Here is a 24,188-nt window from a genome sequence, read left to right on the forward strand (position 1 = left end):
AATGCATCCCTACGCCATTTTCACGCCCCCCCTGCCTCACGGAAAGAAACCCACCTCTCGCATGTAATTGACGCTAAATCAGACGAACAGCAGAGTACGCTGTTTCTCAGGCCCGGGACGCCAGGTGAGGAGATCGCCAATGGCGGAGCGGAGGAGGGCGGCTGCTGTTGATCCCTGACGTCATGGCGTGGAAGAGATAGGGGGAGGAGTGACTTTGTGGTTCTGCTGCAGCGGAGAATGACAAGAGGATGAGAGAGAGAGAGAGAGAGAGGGGGGGAGACGGACTGTCTTGTTTATTATAGGGAATAAATAAGGTATTCATAAAGGAACCGGAGGAGGGGAAATAAGATGGGGAGTAATGACTGAATGTACGACGGTAAGACGCTGTTTGTTGTGTTTCAGCTGTGAGATGCATGGAAATATGAAATATTTAAGAGAGTCAGCTGTTTAAATCACTGCAGACCTGGAACAGGTGCACCCTGGTCTTGTAAATGTGCTACGTGCCTGTGTCTATTTGCATGGTGCAGGTTAGGTGTTTGTTTTTGATGAAGTATGCAAACATGAAATGCAGCCGACTGGGGGGTAGGGGTGCAGCGCATCTGAAAAGGGAGCTCGGGGAGGGGGAGCAATTTTTGGGGAGAGTTATTGTGTTTCGCGATGTGAAGAAGGCACCTTGATGCACAGAGATAGCGATCTAAGCCGCCAACGTCAGGGGGAGGATTTAAAGAAAGTCTTTTATGTGTTGACGTAAAAATAACTCTTTCATATCCCACGTACATAGTACTGCAACTTCACCAGTTTCAGTGGCGATCACATCCCCGCAAACGTGAAAGGTGTGTTTGTTTTGTGTCGGCACAGCTCATTGTGTGGCTTCCGCTGCTCACAGGTTTCTTTTCTTTTTTCAATGAACGTGTTTTCAGAAAAACGAAAGCTGCTATGTATGTATTGGCTTTCTCGTTTATGCCTCCTATTAGGGTTAACGTGACCTGTTTGAAATCATTATCAGCTGGTATGCAATTTCTGGCAATGTGATTGAAGATCACTAACCCAAGAAGATAACTTCTCGTTTCAACTTTGATGTTATGCTTTGACTAGTGTTTCATTGTGTCCGTTTAATGTATAAAGAACATACGTTATTTTCCTTAATAACTACCTTCATTATTTCCAATCAGTTCCAATCAAGATTTTAAAATTGTGAGCACAAATGTGAATTGCAATAGAAATGCATGTATCTGTCAGAATCCGGTCATTCCGGTTCCGTTATGTGGAAGAAATGTTAGCACTCCTTCTACATTGTATCTCATAACGGAAATCATTTAATGACCTTTAAATAGCTATTTACCAGTTGGACATTTACAAACCTTTTTTTGTTATTCATTAAAGGAATTGATAAACGTTTACAACCATTATATCTGCTTTAACCCGTTTTCTTCAATACATATGTATTTTGCATATATACGTTTCATTGCTTGAACACATTAAGCTACCATATTGCTTAAAGCTGAATGGTAACAGCAGGATGAGAAACAAGAGGGGGGTGCCTAACCCAGGGATTATTATAGTCTAGTTAGAGCTACCCTTACCATTTCCATAGGGAAACGACATTGTTTTTGAGCATCCTGCAACAAAGCTGGGCAGATTGCATTTTGCAGGGCACTAGCACCACTGATGTACTCCAAAGCAGGTTAAGGCTCAAACATAAACGGGTAACTGTGGAGGTCTGAAAAAAGGACTGGGAGACTCTTTTCCTCAATTGGCTGTTTGTCGCAGCATCATAATGTGAGTTCTGTTAAGGCTTTTGAGAACTGACACACAAAATGAATGACATGCGTGTCTGCCGCTGTTTGGGGTTTTCTTTTCAGTCTCATTCCTTTATATCACTGCTTTTGAAAATGAATAGGGTACATCTTCAAAATCAGTGCACTATTTCCTACAATTTTTAATTTGGCTGGGACTTTACTGTTAAGCCCAGATCTTACTGGAAGAAGCTTGATGCTGGACCTCAGTGCTCTATGGACCTGTTTTGCAGAGACGTAGTTGTCTGGGTGGTTTGTCCAGATATTTGTGTAGGATGTTTCATTCTTGGTGGTGATGCTTCACCTTCACTCGTACTAATGTTAATGCTCTGAATGTCACCGGGTTTACATTTTAGACTAGTTTATTGGGTATGGGGACCAAGGGCCATGAAAGTACTGACTTTCCAAACTGTATTTTTTATACTTCAATGTCTGAGGGTCTGGAACCAATTTGGCTCATGTGGACTCAAGGCAGCTTAGTTTTGGAGTATTGTGTACAGAACAATTCCCACCTGTGTCTATACATCTTTAACTGGAAAATTATTAAGAGTGGTTGAAACGGCTAACGGGGAGTAACAATTTCTGTATAAAAACCGGAGGACTGACCTACATTTTCAATACACCTAAAGCAGTTTTTTTCTAAAAGCAAGGACTGAGGTCAGAAGTTTTAAAAAAGAAGAAAACACAGTAGTTCAGTTGAGTATTGAGATTGTATGAGGTAATAATAGCTCAACCTGAATGAAAAATGTACAATACAAGAAATCCAGGACTGAAAAACCTTGACATAGATATGATTTCAGTATATCGTTCCTTGTTTTTGTTTTTATAGGAAGGAAAGCCGACATCAGTCTAAAATGCACTTGGTGTTCATATTGTGTTCCTTTAAATCAAAACAAACACGTTCTGAAATGACAACAGGGGGAAGGGAAACATTAACAATAAATTAACCATTAGAAGAACGTTTATGTTTAAATTCTGGTCTTTCATTTTTTTAACACAAAACAAATGCCAAAAGCTATTCAGTTCATCTGTGTAATGGCCAGTTTTAAGAACATAACTTCTGTTTCTCAGGGTAGGGAAGCTATATAATTATATAATCATCAAGGGGAGTTAGCAGAAATCAGTACTATGCCAGATGCCTATTGTACGGTACAGGCCTCACAGCATCCCTCCATTGACTGAAGTGTCTGAATTCCTGGGTCATCATGTTGCTCTCCTTCATTTTTTTACCCTTTGTGAATCAGAAACTCCCTCTGCAAATGCTTAACTTTCAGTACTCACCTCACTAGAGAAGATGCTAATTTATAATATGCATGACATCATCTATAGACCTTAGCTTTTATTACTGATGAATATCCTTCAGTAGCTTGTCCCTCTTATGGCTCGTGTAGGGGTGACTTTCATGAGTGGTGGTGTTTCTGTGTTTCAGACCTCCATATGATGGCCTATTACTAAGGTATGACTGTCTCTCCTGTTCTTGAAATCAGATAGGACAAAAGTTCCTGAGCTTCATATAAAGATAACTGAGCTTTTCTTTCATACGTGTGAATCTGCCATCAATGTCTGCTTGTCCTCTTGAGAAACCCTTTTGCATACATGCTGAAATAATGCAGTTACAACCAGAGATTTTGGGCAGAGCATATCTTTCAAGGTGGCTGTGAGTAAGAAATAAAGTGATAATTAGCATGTAACAGGGATGCAAGTCAAGTGCAGAAATATATAAAGTGTGAACATATAGGAACAATGTACAGTTTGTTTATAGTGTATATACATTAGTGAATATCATTGAGTGCCTGTTTAATAACACTTCGATAATACGTGCCAATATATTCCAAATTAAAACACAGTTTTGTATTTTGATGTTGTTGTCTCCTCTGGTCCATTTACACACAGTGTGTCTTGTTAAAACCACATTTTCCATTTCTGTTGTATCTTGGCAATGTTCAGTCTTTTTTTCTTGTGCAGTGTTTCTGCACACTAAATATTGTGTCCAACTCATTAAGGTCTTGAGTTGTCTGTCAAAAATCTGCCATCATGTATTGAAATTGTAATTGAGATTGGTGGATGGGCCAATGTTTTGGTTTAGTCTGGGCCCAAGCCAAAATGGTTGGTTGAAAAATGTGTAAAGACATGTTTGTTTCCAGGAATACTTTAAGAACAATGAAAATTGTGCCCACTTTGGCATGACAGTATCATTATAGATATTGTTGAAAGACATTGATGAGATGCTATAACAAAGTTGTAGCAGTTTTCCAAATGTACCATACAGCACTAGAATAGGTGGTATCGCTAAAAAACCAATAAAGACCTTTACAGCTGTTGCACCAGAGGGGAAAAACATCACATTGTTTTTTTTATATTTTATTAAAATGAAAATCTGTTTATTACATACTGTTAAACCTACTTTTTGGTTCTGGTGACTTGCAATAAGTAGCCCACTGACTAATAGGCCTGTGTTCAATAAGAATAAACAAAATCTGCATCAGGAACACCAACTTTGAACTTGAGCTTTATCATTCACTTGATTACAATCCTCTTACACTTCCAATTTGGATGTTATCATATATGATGTATGTGTATTACGTAAGCTAATATAACTATGTAACATGCTGCATGAATTATGCACTTTATGCACATTTCAAGGAAGCAACTGAAAGTGGGAGACCATTACTGAATGCAATTACAGGTTAACTTGCTTTTATATGGGCAATTATAACATTTCCCATTGGTTACTAAGCACTATTTTTCATCCCCCCTGCCCCCACCTTTATGGCTTGTGTGGTTCACTTAAAAATGGAAGATTAAAGGCCCAATATTAGTATTGGCATTTATTATTTATCAAGAGAGTGTTTGTGTACATACAGTGTTTCATCTGATTATTAGATTGATACACTTAGATCAGGAGTTTAAGTATTGTATTTTCATCATTGACACAAATATATCAGATTTATTCCCACTTATTTAAAAATGCAAATTATTCATTTTTATTTGCAGATGCACAACTAAAGTAGTATTTAGTCTCCTTAAAAAACATGAATATATCAGTTTCAGCCAAGTGAGAATGAAAGAAAATACCAAAATCAGATCATACAAAAACATCAGTTAGATAAAGATTCAACCTACAATTTTAGATCTTTTCTTAAGCATATTGGAATCTTAGTGTATGTGTGTGTTTTTTTTTTTTTTTTTTTTTAGAAATAATCCCTTTTCGGAATGAAAATTCACACCTTTGTTATTGTTCAAACATGATGTAATGTTTTTCTGCACTCTGCTGAATGTGTCTCCAGCACTGCATGTGAGACATCACTGGTATATGGACCATTCATGACTAATGACAATTCAACACATGCATAATCTTAAGTCTGAAATGTGGTGCTTACATTCATTCATCTACAAAGCTAAACATATATATAAAGGGTGTTTTAACCTCCAAATTGAAAGTAACAAAGATGCTAGTACGCTTTAATTTAAAATCTTTCCTTCATCCTTCATCATCTATAGTATTCACATTTCATTGTTCACTGATTGTGGAAGGCAGAAACTTGGCAATTTAGTAAAAAGTACAAACAAAATGTAATTTTTGCCTAGTATTAATGCATTGTTATGAACAAATTATTTAAAAAAGATACATATTTTCTTAGGTTCAAAATCCAATTAAAAATGTGTTTTATTGATGTAGCTTTCTGTGGGGAATTCGTACTTGACTTCAGGGTATCTATAAAAGCATTCATTTTACTTTGAGTATTTCTTTACTTGAAAATACACAACATGCGTTCGATAGCATTATTTTATTTTTTAATTAGACTTGGTACTGTTTGGGAAATACACCACCAGCCACTCAAAGTGCAGCAGTTTAGCATAATTCCCTTATGAATACAGCATCTCAGCCTTGACTGCAATCATACGTTCCCGACAAACACCAACTCGGAGACGGGAGCAACAGTGACAGCCAGGAAGCAAGGCGTGCACACTGATCTGCGATAGTGCTGCTCACAGAGTCCAGTCTGGACTGAATGTGAGCACAAGGGGCTAGATTGTTTTTCCAGTAGATTCTCATCATTTGCAGCGTTGTGTTTTTTTCTAGTGCTTTCAGAAATTAGCTCATAGTTAATGAAAAGTAAAGTAAATGTATTATATACATTTAATTCCCCCTCAGATATGACCAAGGCTCAGTGCCTGAACCCTCTGCGTTGATTGAAGGCCTGTCCCTCAGTATCAGTAAGCAAGTCCCGTCCCTTTAGTGGAAACTGGCTAAATGTTGCAAATGGCTACATGTACCACAGGCATCATAGGACTGTATTTACTAAACTTTCTGCATCTGTTGGAAAGTTTGCTTTCAACTACAACTTGCTGATGGTTTACTCCAAGTAATGGCTTAAATGATTTCACTCTTAACCAAATATTTTGGCTTATTTGTCTCTAGTCATGAACAATCTATGGACTTTAATCCCAGATTTGTTCCTTTTTCCTTTTTTTTTTGCATAAACTACTTGCTGCAAACATATCTGTGCTTCAGTGCATCATTTCGCTTTGCAAATAAGACCAACCTTGTTAATGGTTCGACGTTTGAAGTAACATAGCCACATGATTCTAGGCATAGCATTGATTGTATAGGACTATATATTTCTTTAAAATAAACATTATTACCAGAAATGGGGGGCACCTGAGACATTAGGGTAACTTGAGTCAGTATGGCAACATTTTGAACTTGTCAACTTCAGCCAGGGTGCTGTATTGTATCGTATTGCCTGGATGTCAGAAGCAACATCAGCCTGCGTTTCTGCAGTGTGATAAGTACTCTTTCTGAATGTCAGGGCATTCTAGAATTCTTGGTTCATTTATGTGGTTAAAAAAAGTAAGCTTAATAGGGGTATTCATATACTCTGTTAAATAAATAATATAAAGGAGATGCATAAATGCCCTTTTGTAAAAGATGTTACCACACCACTTGAAATGTCACGACATTGTGCAGAGCAAGTATTGACTGAGAGACAGCAAAGGCAGATCGTTTTCTTAGTAGACAAGCAGCCAACAGTGGCTATGGCAGCAAGTGTTAAAGCAAAGCCTGTAAGAAAATTTACTGAATCTCATAAAGAAGTCCCTCTCTGGTTATATAATGTAACTGCTTAACAACCATTTTAAATAGCACTGTGTCAGCTTCATGATTTTTTTTTTCTGTTGTGTGGGCTCTACATTTTTTTTGCAGTATAAACTACATCTTGTTTTTAAAGTAAAGTGAAACACTGTTTAATTTCCATAGTTAACAGCCTGAGCATGTTACTTTACATTATACATTTGTAGGTCTCTGACTAAAGCTCTATTACATTTGAACATCTTTTATTTGTATTCTCTCTAAAAGAGCATTTTCCCTCTAAGCATTGGTCCAAGAGATTACTAATGTGAAAAAAATATTATAAAATTATTACACCATGCCAGTATGGATTAGAATATCTTGCCAACCTGGGCTTGCATTTGAAAGGGACAGTGTTGTGCTTTTATTCTGTTTGTCAGACTCATTATTCTGTATTGGTTTTGAATTGTGTGTTCACTTTCTGACTTGAAAGCATTTACCACAAATTGAGTTTAAACTAAGGGCCCTGTGGTGATTTTTATTTTGTTATTGTTTTGTTTTGTAACAAGTTATTACAAGCTGCATTAGAGAACTGTAATGAACCATAATACATCATAAAAAGAAACCTTGACAGTAACACTGTTGTTTATCCTGTGATGAATGTTTGCATTTCAGAGGTTGTGTGTTTAATACCTGTTGTGAACATATAGTAAATGTATACTGTATATGACCTCATTTCATTTGTTGTAACCAAGTAAATCATAATTCTCGCAATACCAAGTGGTCATTGCCATGATATTTCATTAATCTGCCATACAATGTATTGAATATAATACCGTTTAACTCTGAGTAATTAAAGATACCAGACTCATTCAGCATTACTTTGGCTTTTTCTGTTTCAAACTAATAGAAATTGCCCCCTTTATTATCTCACCCTAGAGGTTGAGTGTCCTTGATTACACCTTGAAATTAAGGGAAGTTAAAGCTGGAAGGAAATAGTGTCCAGCTTGGTATTGGTATTTTAATCAAAGCTATAGACGTTTATGTAAGATATTCTCAGATTATTGCTTGCAGTTTCATATATTTTCAGAATGCCTTTCCTCTTCTGTGTACTATTCAGAACCATGGTGCAGACTTCTGCTAGGATACAAGCTCATGTGAAGCTCACTCACTGCCATATAGTGGATACTGTTGCAAGGTTTTTAAACCAAGAACGGGGCAGCAAGACATTGTTTTAAACTCGATACTGTTCAGGAACAATTAAGTAAAATCGATATGTTTAAATCCAGCAGTAAACCTATTGGTGAGTCCCAAAATCATCCAAATTTAACTTTGCCATCTGCTCAGTAAAACAACTTTTTATAAAACACTGCTTCTCTGTGTTTGTGCATAGTGACATCAAAGAATGCTGATTTGTTTTACAGAACGAGGTATATATTCCTTGCAGAAAATGAAGATGCTTATTATCTTCAAAGAAATTCAAACTACAGCTAGAGGCCACTCATTTGGGTGCTGTTTCCAGAAAGCCTCTCTTCTCAGTTGTGCACTGCCCAGCCTGCTCTGCACATTCTACATTTGAACCAAAGTTTGGTCCCCATGTAGATGTGAAATTTTAAAAGCGCAAACCCCAATAGTTCTGAACAATGTATGTGATCTGTGATATAATTTGTTCAGTTGTTCACAACCAACCTGATCCTTCAGTCAAAAACATCACTGCACTCACTTACAGATTAATCAAACGCGTCTGGATTTTCATAACATCTATTCCTATAATACACCGTATCGCTGCTAGCTTCGGGAATTAAGTTCAGAATGAATTGCAATCTATAGGGAATCTCATTTATTAACAAGAACTAAAAGAAAAATGTGGCTGTACATATTTTGTTTTCTTAATTTTCTATTTCTGATTCTGTATCAAAATAACACAAGTGTGAACACATGATGATACTGCCACACACGCAATTATTACCAGGGTTTTAGAAGACTGGAACTTGCTAGATGATATCAGTTTTTCATTTTTCATCATACATGTTTTTCAGATAAAAAACTAAACAAAAAACTAAAACAGGCATTCGAATAAGTGTATGTGTATGTGTATGTATATGTATATGTGTGTGTATATATATATATATATATATATATATATATATATATATATATAGTATGTATATATTTATATATATATATATATATAAATATATACATACAAGTGGCAGTGTTGGGAGTAAGTCCAGCACTGCCAGGGCTCTCAGGTGGGGTTTAAGGAACAAGGAGACAAACGGGTACACACAGTGATTTATTACAGTGCTCAAACCACAACAAGACCAACAGAAACTGAAAACAAAAGCTAACTCTTTGTTGAGCCTAAACTAACACACATAATCTGGTCCTTCTCTAAATATAATAATAAGACAATACACTATCAATCCAATATCTGCAATCTGTTGTCGTTGTCAAATTAATAATCCAAGTCCTGTTACCATAATTGTTATGCTCAAAGCTCTTCTTTTGTTCACACACAAAACAGTCAGCTCCTCTCCCAGGTTCTCCTCTCTGCCTCTCTACAACAGGAAGCCTGTCACTTCCTGTTTAAGTGAGGGGAGAGCCAGTCATGGGGGAAAACACTGGTCATATGTTGTCATCCGCCCACATGGTAATTTTCTTCCACCAGGGTCTGGGGAGATGCAGGGTAGTTCAGGGTGGGTCCCCACCTCGCCACCAAGCATGGAGTAACAATATATACACTGAACAAAACGCAACAGTTTTAAAGATTTTACTGAGTTACAGTTCATATAAGGAAATCGGTCAATTGAAATAAATTAATTAGGCCCTTATCAATGGATATCAAGTCTCAAGTTTTTAGGGAGTCAGGTCAAGGCCCTGGTGAGGACAATGAGCAGGCAGATAAACTTCCCTGAGACCATTTGTCCAGAAATTATTTGGTTGTGCAACAGCTCTGGTGGACATTCCTGCAGTCAGCAGCCAATTGCACTCCCTCAAAACTTAGACATCTGTGGGATTGTGTTGTGTGACAAAACTGCACATTTTAGAGTAGCCTTTTACTGTCCCCAGTACAAGGGGCACCTGTGTAATGGTCATGCTGTTTAATCAGCTTCTTGATTTGCCACACCTGTCAGGTGGATGGATGGAGAAATGCTCACTATCAGGGATTTAAACAAATTTGTGCACAAAAATATGGAGAAACTCATCTCAAATCTCTGAGAAAATACAAATTAATTCAAGTACCCCAGGGCAATCATTCATTTTTTAATTGTTTTTTTAAGGATTGATTGTGCATGCTAAAATTAATTGTTATTTTAACACATTTCTGCTGGTTGATAAGAAACAACAGTGTACAGTCCATTAAAGAGCAATGTCAAGTTGTCTTGCATGCTGTTGGTAACAAGGTCAAATGACTTGAGGAAGGAGGTTTTTACTGAAACTTGAAGGACAGTTGAAAGTGTCTTTGATTTTAACCTAGGAAAAATAACATGCACTCCAACTTTTAACCCCCCAAAAAAGGGAGTATTGAATGGAAGTAGGTCCAATGTAATACTGTATTTATAGGAGATGTATGTATTTTTTCCCCCTAATTTTAAGTTCAGAATAACAGACCTTTTTGAAGATGTACAGTACTGTGCAAAAGTTTTAGGCAGGTGTGAAAAAATGCTTTCAAAAATAGACATGTTAATAGATTATATTTATCAATTAACTAAATGCAAAGTGAGTGAACAGAAGAAAAATCTACATCAAATCCATATTTGGTGTGACCACCCTTTGCCTTCAAAACAGCATCAGTTCTTCTAGGTACACTTGCACAAAGTCAGGGATTTTGTAGGCATATAGTCAGGTGTATGATTAAACAATTATACAAAACAGGTGCTAATGATCATCAATTCAATTAAATTGAAACAGAATCATTAACTGAAACAGAAACAGCTGTGTAGGAGGAATAAAACTGGGTGAGGAACAGCCAAACTCAGCTAACAAGGTGAGGTTGCTGAAGACAGTTTACTGTCAAAAGTCATAAACCATGGCAAGACTGAGCACAGCATCAAGACACAAGGTAGTTATACTGCATCAGCAAGGTCTCTCCCAGGCAGACATTTCAAGGCAGACGGGTTTCCAGATGTGCTGTCCAAGCTCTTCTGAAGAAGCACAAAGAAACGGGCAACGTTGAGGACCATAGACGCAGTGGTCGGCCAAGGAAACTTACTGCAGCAGATGAAAGACACATCATGCTTACTTCCCTTCGCAATCGGAAGATGTCCAACAGTGCCATCAGCTCAGAATTGGCAGAAAACAGTGGGACCCTGGTATACCCATCTACTGTCCGGAGAAGTCTGGTCAGAAGTGGCCTTCATGGAAGACTTGCGGCCAAAAAGCCATACCTCCGACGTGACAACAAGGCCAAGCGGTTCAACTATGCACAAAAACACAGGAACTGGGGTGCAGAAAAATGGCAGCAGGTGCTCTGTACTGAAGAGTCAAAATTTGTAATATTTGGCTGTAGGAGAAGGCAGTTTGTTCGCTGAAGGGCTGGAGAGCGGTACACAAATGAGTGTCTGTAGACAACAGTGAAGCACGGTGGAGGTTCCTTGCAAGTTTGGGGCTGCATTTCTGCAAATGGAGTTGGGGATTTGGTCAGAATTAATGGTCTCCTCAATGTTGAGAAGTACAGGCAGATACTTATCCATCATGCAATACCATCAGAGAGGCATCTGATTGGCCCCAAATGTATTCTGCAGCACGAGGACCCCAAACATACAGCAACAGTCATTAAGAAGTATCTTCAGCGTAAAGAAGAACAAAGAGTCCTGGAAGTGATGGTATGGCCCCCACAGAGCCCTGATCTCAACATCATTGAGTCTGTCTGGGATTACATGAAGAGAGAGAAGCAACTGAGGCTGCCTAAATCTTGGAGAACTAACCACAGTTCTTCTGTGGATGTTTGGGCCAACCTACCTGCTGAGTTCCTTCACAAACTGTGTGCAAGTGAACCTAGAAGAATTGATGCTGTTTTGAAGTCAAAGGGTGGTCACACCAAATATGGATTTGATGTAGATTTTTCTTCTGTTCACTCACTTTGCATTTAGTTAATTGATAAATATAATCAATTAACATGTCTATTTTTGAAAGCATTCTTACTTTATAGCATTTTTTCACACCTGCCCAAAACTTTTGCACAGCACTGTATTTGTTACTAGGGAGTACTTAGGAGGAATGTCTTAACTTAACGTGAATTACTGTTATGTAGGCTAGGTTTTTGTTTTTTATAGGGGGGATAGTGGAATTTTTAAATGAAAAGGGTGTTGTTTAAGTTTAAATCACATTTACTCGCAGAATTAAGTATTATTATTATTATTATTATTATTATTAAGTTTAATTTTCAGATGCCTTTAGACAGGGCAACTCATATGGTGTAAGAAAACAGCCTTGTTCTGTGTCCTTATTAGTTATTTACTTGCTTTTAAACTGCCCTGCTATATGTGTTGACATACACCAGTATGATATGTTGCATCATGAGCAGTGCAACTGCCTGTTCTTTATTTTTTGGATTTAATCAATGCTCTTAGTCTCAAGATGATGTCAAAAGGTGGTTCACTGTGAAGTATAGATAGGTGATATAGATGATGTACAAGAAAAGGAGCTCTTTTATAAGAAGCAAGTCAATTCTGAAGCTGTTTTAACAAAGTCTAAATGTGTCAGTAGGTCCTAAGGAGATAACTAATAACTAATATAGTGGTAACTCAGGTCTCTGGCTTGGTTTAACCTTGGACTTAATGCCACCTAAATCTGCATGTTTTTTACACTATTTGTATGAAGCTGTGATATGTCCTTGAAAAGCTGGAAACTAGACTGTATGAGACCCAATGAAATAATATCCTTTAAATGTTCACTAATTACTGTATTAACAGATTGAGATATTTGTTTGAATATTGATTTGATTTAATGTGCTGACTCCTACACTATTAGCACTTCTACTGTAGGTTGGAGCAGGAAAATTAAAAAAATAGGATGGTACTCATCATTGGTGCTGAACATGCTTATCTAAGTACAGGATGGGTGCTATATTTCTAAGGTTATAGGTTCAAATATTAGATGACTGGCTGTGATTCTCTGGCTCTTTAGCTCTGTTCTTCGCACAGTGGATGGCAGTGTAGAATTAAACTGAATGCCCTGGCAGTTTGTTTTAGAGGGAGCTTGTAAGTGGTCTTCATCCATCTAGTGCTGGGATGAAGGTTGTAATGATGATGTGAGATTAATTTAAAAAATCCTAATTGAGTTGTAAAGTAGTTGGTACATTCACAGTAAGCCAACAATATAGGTGAGTTTGATTTGAAGTATTCCACAATCCTCTATTGAATAACAAAATGTTGTAAGTATTAAGCTTTTTTGTTTCCTTTGTAATTTTAAGATATTTTGCACATGGGAAAAGCCAGAAACAAACCTCTGTTGAAATTATTGCCTGCATGGTTTCTGTGACAGTCTTCCCTGATGTACACTGAGTTGCCACTTTATTAGATACACCCTCCCTTTCCATGAAAAAGACTGTGCAGTCAGTGACAGCATCACGTGTTCAGACTATGCAATTTAAAGCAGGTTGGCAGTTACCTAGAGATGCTGTGTGTGTGCAAAATCAGAGGGAGAATGGACAATACAAAAGATTAAAGCAACTTTGAGCACACAACTCATCGTACCTTGTCACGGATAGGTCATCGCCTGCCATACCCTATCTGAGGTTGCAGTCGGCTAAGGAGCAAAAACACTGGACAATGGAGGATTGGAAAAAAATCACCTGGTCTGATTGAATCACATTTTCTGCTGTTTCACGCTGATAAGAGGACCAGGATATGGCAAAAACTGCAGGAGTCGATGGATTGATACTGCAGGGTATCAAGAATGCAGACTGGTGGTGGCAGTGTGATGGTGTGGGGTATGTTTTTGTGGCACATATTGAGTCCTGTTGTATTATTATTTATTTTTTGGCAGATGCCCTTATCCGGGCGCAATACAAAGTGCAAAAATACAGTTCAGTACAAAACATTACAAATTCAGATTTACATAATACAAAGCAATTCAAAGCATAATACATTTTACAAATTCCAATTTACACAAGTGAATACAATAAATGAGGTCTTACATCCTGGATAGTAAAAGCTAGGTGCGGACAAGATGTTAGGTCACAGTCAAGGGCTACGGGAACGGGAGCAAAGGGGAAATCAAAATAATACAAATACAAGTAACGCAAGAAGCATGTTAAAATGTTGTAAAGTGCTATCCTACAGGAGAGTAAAGGACTAAAATTACAAGTATTGTCTGAAAAGTTGTGTCTTGAGTAATCACCGGAATGAGGTCAAGGACTCTGCTGTTTTGACTTCAGTGGGAAGGTCGTTCCACCACTTAGGGGCCAGGGATGAGAAGGAGCGGCTCTGGAGGATGGAGAGTGGAGAGGAGGCAGAGTTAGTCTTCTGCCACTGGAAGACCGCAGCGGTCTGGAGGGGATGTATGGAGAGACGAGGGACGGAAGGTAGCTTGTTGCCATGTGGTCGAGACAGCGGTAGGTGAGGGTAAATGTCTTGAACTGAATGCGTGCTGTTATCAGGAGCCAGTGGAGTAGCGTGTGCAAAAGGGGGCAGAGAGAATACCAGACGGGCCGCAGAGTTCTGGATGAGCTGGAGCGGGCGGATAGTAGTTGCAGGTAGGCCGGCCAGGAGGGAGTTGCAGTAGTCCAGGCGGGAGAGGATCAGTGACTGGACGAGCCGCTGAGTCGAGTAGTTGGTGAGGAAGGGACGGATCTGGCGTATGTCGCTCAGGAAGAATCTGCAAGTGCGTGTCAGCGTGGTGATATGCTTGGTGTAGGAGAGCACAGGATTGAGGGTCACTCCTAGGTTTTTAGCGGAAGAAGAAGGAGAGAGTGTCGTAGACTCAATGGGATTGAAATGGAGATATCAGCAGAAAGTGAGGAAGAGTGGGGGAAAAAAAGAAGAGATCCGATTTGAAGAGATTGAGCTTGAGGTGGTGCGAGTGCATCCAGGCGGAAACAGCAGACAAGCAGGAAGAGATGCGAGAGGGGATGAGAGGGTCAGAAGAGGGAAAAGACAGGAAGATGTGGGCATCATCAGCATAGAAGTGGTAGGAGAAACCATGGGATGCGATGAGGGGGCCCAGGGAACGAGTGTAGAGAGAGAACAGGAGCGGGCCCAGGACGGAGCCTTGGGGTATGCCTTAGAGGAGAGGTTGGGGGGTGGATGAGGAACCTCGCCATGTAACCTTGTATGAGTGGATCAATGTTTGCCACAGGATATTTGAACATTGTTGGGAATCAAGTGCATCCCTTCATGGCAGCCGTGTATCCATCTGCGAATGGGTTCTTGCAGCAGGATAATGCCCCATGCCACAAAGCTAGGATTGTCCAGGAATGGTTCTGGGAACATGACAATGTCTTCAGCTTACTGCAGTGGCCTCTCCAGTTACCAGATGTCATTCTAATAGAGTATCTGTGGGATGAGATGGAATGAGCTGTTGGGAGTAGAGATCCACCACCAGCCAATTTGCAACAACTATGGGAAGCAATTGAGTCAACATGATGCTTGTGACACCTTGTTGAGTCCATGCCTCTGACTGATGAATTGAGGTTGTTCTGAAGGCAAAAGGGGGAGCAACTCATTATCATCATCATCTGCCTTTGCAATCCACTACTGGATGAGGTCCTCCCCAAAATGTTTGGACTTTTTTCCAATGTAGAGCATGTCTTTGCCAGGTCACACTGGCAAAGCATCACTTGGGATCCATTATATAGCTTCTTTGGTACATCTTTGGTCTGTTCTTCTTGCAATGTGTACGGCCCATTGGCATTTTAACATTGTCACTCTTTCAATGTTAAACACTTTTTTTGATTCTCTGATTAATTTCTTTATTTTTCTGTCTCTTCTTGTTATTCCAAGCATTCATCTTTCCATGCTTCTTTGTGTTGTTTGCAGTTTCTGTATAATTTTTGCATTTAGTCACCGTTCTGAGCCACAGGTGAGCACTGGTAGTATGCACTGATAAACTGTGCTGAGGAGCCTTTCGCCTTTTCAGATTTGAATGTTTTTAAGTGGTCTGGGGCAATCAAAGATGCAGCAGAAAGACAGAGACTGAAAAATAGACGCTCTAGTAGTCGCTCTCAGTGGTGAAGCAGACATATATGCATTAATGTAATGTACAATTAATGTCAGGGTGAATTTTTAAATTGGTAGATAAACTCGTAGGACAAAGCCTGCAAGCTTCTCCAGATTGTTTAATCCCTTGTTTAGTATCTTTAAAAATCGGTAAGTGCAGTTCTGAATATCATTGTTACCACACCACATTGCATGGTAAAGCCTACACCAGTAATTTGAGATAATGTATTGAACCACACTAGCTACAAACATAAGAGTTTTTTTGTGGTCATTGGTCTTAACAAATAAGTGCAATCATCATGTACAAACATGTATAAATAATATATTTGTATGACTTGGCATAGTATGAATATATTTAGTGGATCATAGTTTATTTAATTTTTATTTCAAATTTAATGTTTTTTAAAAATTAATGAAAATTAAAACTGATATATGCGAGATATGTATTTGGACACTGTTCTCGGTTATAATGTTAATTTTATCATAGTATTCATTTAATCCAAAGCTTCAGTTATTGTTTGGACAATGTAATTATTTTGCTCATCTACAATTGTCGAGATCGGCAACGATGGGGATTTGAATTGTTTTCCTAAATTAATTTCTAAACAAAGAGCCCCTAGACATGCTTTCCAAATGGATTCATTTTCTGAATTACAGTTTGATGGACATACCTTAAGAAGGAAATTGTGATAGTGACCGAGTAAAGGTGAGTTTAATGATAAGGCTTGAGAGAAATTGCTGGTTCTGTGTGGGCTCTTCTTTACAGGAACTGGAATACTTTACAGATGACGATGACAAAAATTTTACAGATTGTGCTGAGTCAGGCAGCAGCCACTGTGCCATGATCATATTTCATTTGCCAGAGTAAGTCAGGGCTTTTAGACTATACTCGCAGCCCATAGGAAACTGTAAAATGAAAATTGAATGAGGTCAGGACCAGGAGCTCCTTAATGATTTTTGAGGCCAGTGAAAGCATAGTACAGTCTAATTCGTGGTACTTGCAGCAGTCTTTAACACGGCAATCAGAATGAGAGGAGTTCTTGTCTAATTTAAGGCTGTCTGCTGTAATTCTGGCTCAAAGAATACTGGTAGATTCATAATAGAAATTGTTCTGTGAGTGTGTTGACTGCTAGAAAGTGTTTTGATGAAATCTGTCTGAATGTATTTGATATCGTTTTAAATTATTATGATTGCTTCATAGAATCACATTAATGGGAGTGTCTGATAGCATTAGGTTACATGATGTAGGGCCTTGTTGTGCGGACTTTCTTCCTGAAAGTGAGCTAGCTTCCAGTGCTGCAGCTGAGCTGAACATAATAAAACCCACAGGTTTCTTTGAGAATTAGCCTGCACTTATGCTTGTGACACCTTGTTGAGTCCATGCCTCTGACTGACGAATTGAGGTTGTTCTGAAGGCAAAAGGGGGAGCAACTCATTATCATCATCATCTGCCTTTGCAATCCACTACTGGATGAGGTCCTCCCCAAATTGGTAATTAGCTCAGTTTGGGCATCTTTAATTAAAATTGCCCAAAATGGCAATTAACATAAAAATAAAATAATCTTAGGTAAAAGTATTGAGGCCTTATCCCAGGATTGTCTGCACACTTTTAAAAAGCACTTCACAGCACTTCAGTCAATCACTCTCAAAGGCAGCCAAGTGCTAGACTGAAATGAAGAAAATGGGTTTTCTCTGCCTGATTGGAAGATTCAAGTGCATCTGCCTCTTGATAAGAGAGCAGTTAGTTTCGCAGAACGGAGGACACTGCAGGTTGGTGTGGTTTGCTCGAAAGATGGGTTTTGATGTGAGGGAGCAATAGCAGACAGGCTTCATCAACTGAGTGGCTACAGGCAAAGCCCCTGGCCATTGGATCAAGGAATAACAGTGGATATGAAGCATTAGCAGATGATGTTTTAGAGTGTTTTCAAACTCACAATTCGGTTCTTCAAATTGAAGTCAAGCCTCTTGAGAAGCTTTACCATACTCTCCAGACTTAGGTATGGTCAGGGTTCCACCCTTCCTAAGAATTTTCACAATTGAAGCTGAGAGAGGCCATTACACAAGTTGAAATTGTACAGCTCTGAAATATTTGTACACAACTGGTCAAAAGTTTTAGAACACCTACATTTTTCCAGTTTAATGTCTCAACGTACTCTGAAATTAAAGCATAGAACAAATAAACAATTGGAGATAAAAAAGAAATAATGGAATCGTTTTGCTTAACAAAATTTAATTTAAATTTGTGACTCATCAAAGTAGCCACCTTTTGCAGCTATAACAGCCGAACATGCTTGTGGCATTCTTTCTACAATGGAAATCAAATATTGTTCGGAAAGTTCTTCCCAACACTGTTGCAGAAGTTCCCACAAATGTGTTGCACTTGTAGGTTGATTTGCTTTCACCCTATTATCCAGTTCATCTCAAACCAGCTCGATGGGGTTTAAGTCTGGAGACTGTGTCGACCATTCCATGATTTGAAGCCTACCGTCTTGTTCTTTTCTTCTAAGGTAGTTCTGACATAGCCTTGAGGTATGTTTTGGGTCATTATTTTGCTGTAGGATGAACCCCTGAGGGTTTGTAAGTAATCAACAAAAGTTGGGACACCTGTAGGAATTGTTTGCATCAACTTTCAAGGCTTAATTTACTTCCATTGCTGCAGAACAGCTGTAAGTTGTTAACCTATTACTTGTTTCAGGAAAAAGGCCTTTTTTATAACTCTAAAATGTACATTATTTTTCAGTTTTTGGTAACCTCAACTTTATTTTAACCTCTCTCAGTTTACCGCTTACCTATGTACCATTTCAGGTTATTCACTGGACTTGAACTGCTTAAATTTCAAAGAAACTGGAAAAATAGGGGTGTTCTAAAAGTTGTGACCGGTAGTGTATACGTATGTGTGTGTTTGTTTGTTTATTATTTTGTTAATTATGATTACTTTTCCAATATATAGATTTATATTTTAAACTTATATAGATATAGTTGTTAAGTTGTGCATGTAATTAAAGATTTGATTGGATATTTTCTTAGACAAAAAGTAAAACCGACAGATCAGTTAAAAAAATCTTAAGAACTGGATCTGTTATTTTTTTCTTTTTACTTTTTTAAGTATTTAACTTTTTAGGATATTAAGAAATATGTCACTGAAGATGTGGTCTTATTTAGAATTGGCAAAGCAGAGCTAATGAAAGAGGCTAAATTCCCTGTAATCTCTGATAATTTGCTCTTCAACATTAGTTTCACTTATCTTTCCCTCTTACAATTTGAAAATAAATAAATATCCTGTTCCCAAAATCTGATTTAGGAAGTCTGCTTAGAATGACTTACCCTTTAGTGAAATTTGCACAAGCTATTTTTCCAGTCTGTTTAGACAACTGCTTATGCTTAAGACTTAAGAGATCTTTTAAGGTTTCAAATGCACAATTAATATAAGATTCATATGCTTGATGGTGACACTATAATAATGAGGTATAAAAAGTAACTTAACTATTAACATGAAGGTGTTGACAATAAATATTTGAACACTCGAATAGTCTTTAATTTAATTTCCACCTGTTTTTCCATATTTTGCTCTGCAGGCACAGATTTAGACCAGTTCATATAAATTCACATGAACCAGTCCAGAAAAAAAAAGAAAAAAAATCAGACAATCAGAATGTTTTTAATAATTTGTTAAAATTTTAAGAGATTATTTGAACGACTTGTTTCATATGTCCTGAATGTTGATAGCAGGGGACCTTTTCTGTAACTGGAAGTTTTCATTTAATATTCAGTCATCCTACACGTTTGCTTCCACTCCAGCTCTAGTCCTAAGTTTGTGACTCATGACAAAACAAAACAACAATAACAGTTTTGCTGACATGTGAATCATAGTGCACAGATCGGGAAGACACTGAACAGCCCTAAATAAGGAGTGCAAGTCTTGTCTTTGAATTAAATTAAAATTTGTAAAGGAAGGAGGCACTAGTCTGGGTGCAAGTGCTTATGCCATCCTTGGGTTGTTATGACTATAAACCATGTGTGAAATGTCGGGACCCTTGTCCCATAACTGTCAATGCCGTACCTTTGTGATGGTTTCATTCCTGTTGTTCAGTGATTTCTACCACATTTTGTTTAAGCTTAAGTCTTTGTGTCATCATTCTGTGTAACTCAAGTCTATGTACTTTCCATTTTGGCTAGGTGCCATTAACGGGGCAGTTGCTGAAAGGTTTTGCAATAAAATCTACAGACTACGTGGATTTCCTTTTGAAGGCTGGAATGGAATCTTTCCCAGCTTGCCTACTGACTCCATGCTTAGATAGAACCCACTATATTATTAAGTTTTATGTGTATCAATAGACCTTAATATTAAAGTACCACCATAAAATCTTGCCCAGCCAGAGGCAAGACTGTTTGCTTTTCTATGGCTAGAGACTTATACTACTTTCTTTTAGGATTGTTAAGATTTCATATAAGTGTTATTTTATTTTACTCATTCTCTCTCTCTCTCTCCTTACTTATCTATATCAGTCTATCTCAATCTACTGCTGGATGAAGGCCTCCCCAAGATGTTTCCACTTGCTTTAGGTTGCCTTTTCCATGTCACACCTGCAAACTTAATCTTCCTATATTTTAATCCTTTTCAATTAAACTATTTTAGTTTGTTCTCAAATGTATTCATTTATTTTTCCATTTCTTGATATTCCAAGCATACATCTTTCCATGTTTCTTTGTGTTATCCACACTTTCTGTAACACTTTTGTGTTTAGTGACTTGGAGCCATAAGTGAGTATTGGTAGTAGGCATTGATCAAATACTTTACTCTTCAGGCATATGGGTAGATTTCCTTTTAACAGCATGTTGTTTCTTCCAAATGAAATCCATCCCATTTTTTCATTTTTTGATTTCTTCCATAATATCTCCATCTGTGCTGATTTGTTGTCCAAGGTAGACATCACATTTTTTCAACTTTTGACTTCTTCAAGTATCTGATCTATTTCAATTCTTAAATATAACAATTTTTAAACATGACTTTGGTTTTACTCAAGTTCATTTTTAGTAAATTTTTCTTGCTTGCATCTGAGAGTTCTTGAATTTCTATCCAAAGGATTCTCTCTGTTTTTGGATACCATTGTGTGAAGCACAGCTACAGCTTCATTTTCAATGTGTAGAAGTGCTAGTATCCACACAGTTCCAATACAAGTCTCCTCTTTTTCTTCTTCTCTTCTGTATTCTGTCAGTGTGGTGAGAAGGGGAGTTAGCCCCTGAGCTGGTTCACGGAGATGTCATTTGTGGGGGTGTCCTCTCTCTGCCTCCTTTGTCTCATGTCTGTCCCTACCTGTGCACAAAGAAACCTTGAACTGCACCACGTCTCTATGCCAAGGTCACAACTGGCTAGGAAGTGTTCTTGTGTGATGGGTACAAAACAGCCCATAAGCTGCCTGTGATGTGTGTAGAATATTCCCTTGCTGTGTTGAATTAAATCTTGACCACCTTCTCCAAATTGCATTTGCAACTTATTAGGCACCTCCAGCTGCCCCCCAAATAAGTCTCATGGTGATTTCGGACTTGGCTCTGTGCTTCTACTGATAATTTGACTCGGGGTCCATTTGTGGAGTCTTGTCTCTCTTTTGTTGTCATTTGAAAAGAATAAATGTTTTGACTAAATCCCAAGGTTTCTTTGGATTGGGGTCTGAATTTGCATCAAGGCACAGCTTGGCAGGAAGCTGGAATATGTTGTACTAGGGGAGTTTTGTAAGGGTTTTCAACCTAAATCTCTGTCTTAATCTTATACATGTGACAAGTATTAATATGGTGTACAATTTATGTTCCTTTTTAAAACTTGTGTTTATTTTCACAACTGTATCTTGCTCTGCAGTTCCCAACATTTGCATCTAACTCATCCACTATTTATTAATGCCACACCACTTGCTTTTTTTTTTTTTTTTTTTAAAGCATGTTAATGCATGCATACCATGTTCTTCTCTTTGAGCTTAGGAAGTTACTATTCTTGAGAGATTTCAGCAAGAGACAGGGTTCAGTAGTGTTATATGTGCATGTGTGGGTATACATACCACATACAAATTGTGGATCAGAAAATCTGTTCGAAACTGTCAATATTTAAGTTTAACCTTTTAAGTACTCTCTCTAAAAAATAATACAACTTTCATATTGAATCTTTAATATTGGTTTATCCCTGTTTTTAACACCTCTGGTATTCTTTCACAAAATAAGTTTATAATGGTCTTGGTAAAAGGTTGAGACCATGAGAGTTGCACAGAAGGTCTCACCCTCCCCCCTCCTTGTTATCCTAGCTGCCTTTTCACACAATTTAAACTGTACAGCAGGAGGTTTTAATGTGGTGTCTTTTTTCGCTTGCAAATAAGGTTAATGACCAAGTACATTGTGTATTGTCTGAAATGGGCTAGAATTTTCTTCAAAAAAATGTCAGCCTCCTTGAAGGCCTAATCAACCATCACAGATCAGATGTCTAGGAAAACATGTTTCCATTTATTCACCATGTGTGTTACATAACCAGGACTGTTCCGTATCTGAAACCCAAGAACAACCATTTTGTAATTGCACAAAAGACCTTTTTTGGCTTTTATAATATACATCTTCAAAAAGGCGACTATTAGTGAGGTACAGAAGCAAATGTGAGGAGCAGAAATGTAAATTTATCGGCGAGAGAGAGAGAGAGAGAGAGAGGTGGGGCTGTAGCCTGTATTCCATCATCCTTCTGATGCCCTCCTGAAAGATACCCCCCACAGAGTGGTTACCAAGTGTTAAATTAAAGGCTCTCATGCATTTGTGCCAAGGTCAACAGCTACCATAAAACTTCATTACATTCTTCACAGAAATACCTCTTCATGGCCATATTCAGCTGGATGAAACAAAGAGTGCAGTGAAAATATCAAAGTGATCATAGTTCAATAACGTTTGCTTCAAATAGGCAAGCAATTGAATATGTATTGAAATATTCTTTCTGACCACTAAAAAGTGCATAACAGATTAATCTTGATCTTTGGCAATAAGCACAGGGATCCTATACATGTTTAAAAGGGTGCACTGCTCTTCATTGCATCTATTATACATATATTTTGTATTATTCTTGTTTTTTTAAATTTTATTTTTAAGCCTTTCAACCTATTTGAGCTGTAAATGGGAAGCAGTTTTATACAAAACTTGACCTTCTCATTTCCCTTTCACTATTACTCTGCCAACAGTATTACTAAAGTAAGATGTTTTTAGCAGCTTTGTTTTAGATGTTATTTGACCATGCTCCAAAGAAGTCTTAAGCCTTTCACCCCCCTCCCTGCCAACCTTTTTTTTTTCATCTAGTTGAAGCACTTTCACGTTGATTACATAATGTGGCAATGTATTTACTATTAGATTTTTTTTTTTTTTCCCTCTTCATCATAAAGAATTAGAGGGAGACTCTTTCATATTAATGTTTTGGGAATTCAGCAACTGGGGGGGTGAAGAGAAAAAAGCTAAACGAAATTGACGCTGTCTGGAGAGATGGGGATTTCAGTGCATTTAACCTAAAGTAATCATAACTCAAGCAAGAGGGTCATGTCGTGTCCCTGTCTCGGTAATAGCCGGGCTGTGTCATCGAAAAAAATATATTTATTTGACCAGAGAGACTGCTTAAAGTGTTTCATATCATACAGACTGTAAATTGAACAGACTTTCGCGACATGTCAGATTTAGCAGGCTTGGAAGCCATCCTTATGGCATTGCAGAGGTAGAAATGATTCAGCCCAGATTTATGTTTTAATGGCACAGATTATAAGGGCTATTCTCACACCTAACAACACATCTTTTTGAGCCCAACCCACCTTTTTTTAAGTGACATGTTTTAGTTTATATTGCAGGTGCCTCTCAAAAAAGAAGGTGTTTTCTCCCCTGATGCATTGCAACTTTCGGTTCTCCAGTTGGGTATCGCTGCATTGTGAATGTGCAATATCAGATTTTAACAAAGATGTCGCTTTATTGTTGTGTTTCTGGACTGATTAATTAAGTTTGATTGGACGACTCTGCTGGCAGTGTGGAGGAACTCCTCTTCTGATTTGCCCTGGGAGAATTACAGGCCGCATGCTGTGCTTTGGGTTTATGAGGTGCGTTAGTCCAATTCTCACATAAAACATGGTTGTAAAAAACTGGTCCTTGAGAGTCTAA

At 38.0% G+C, this 24,188-nt stretch overlaps 1 long non-coding RNA gene across 1 annotated transcript in view; it reads left to right on the plus strand.

Moving 5' to 3' along the window:
* The first annotated feature begins 268 nt into the window (after nucleotides 1-268).
* Nucleotides 269-24,188, plus strand: part of LOC136748271 (uncharacterized) — a 40,965-nt gene continuing 17,045 nt past the window's right edge. The window contains exon 1 of the long non-coding RNA XR_010816572.1: nucleotides 269-376. This is a non-coding gene — a long non-coding RNA (uncharacterized LOC136748271). The remainder of the gene's footprint in view (nucleotides 377-24,188) is intronic.

This window comes from Amia ocellicauda, chromosome 4 (genome assembly GCF_036373705.1).
Source record: "Amia ocellicauda isolate fAmiCal2 chromosome 4, fAmiCal2.hap1, whole genome shotgun sequence".
Taxonomy (NCBI): Eukaryota; Metazoa; Chordata; class Actinopteri; order Amiiformes; family Amiidae; genus Amia; species Amia ocellicauda.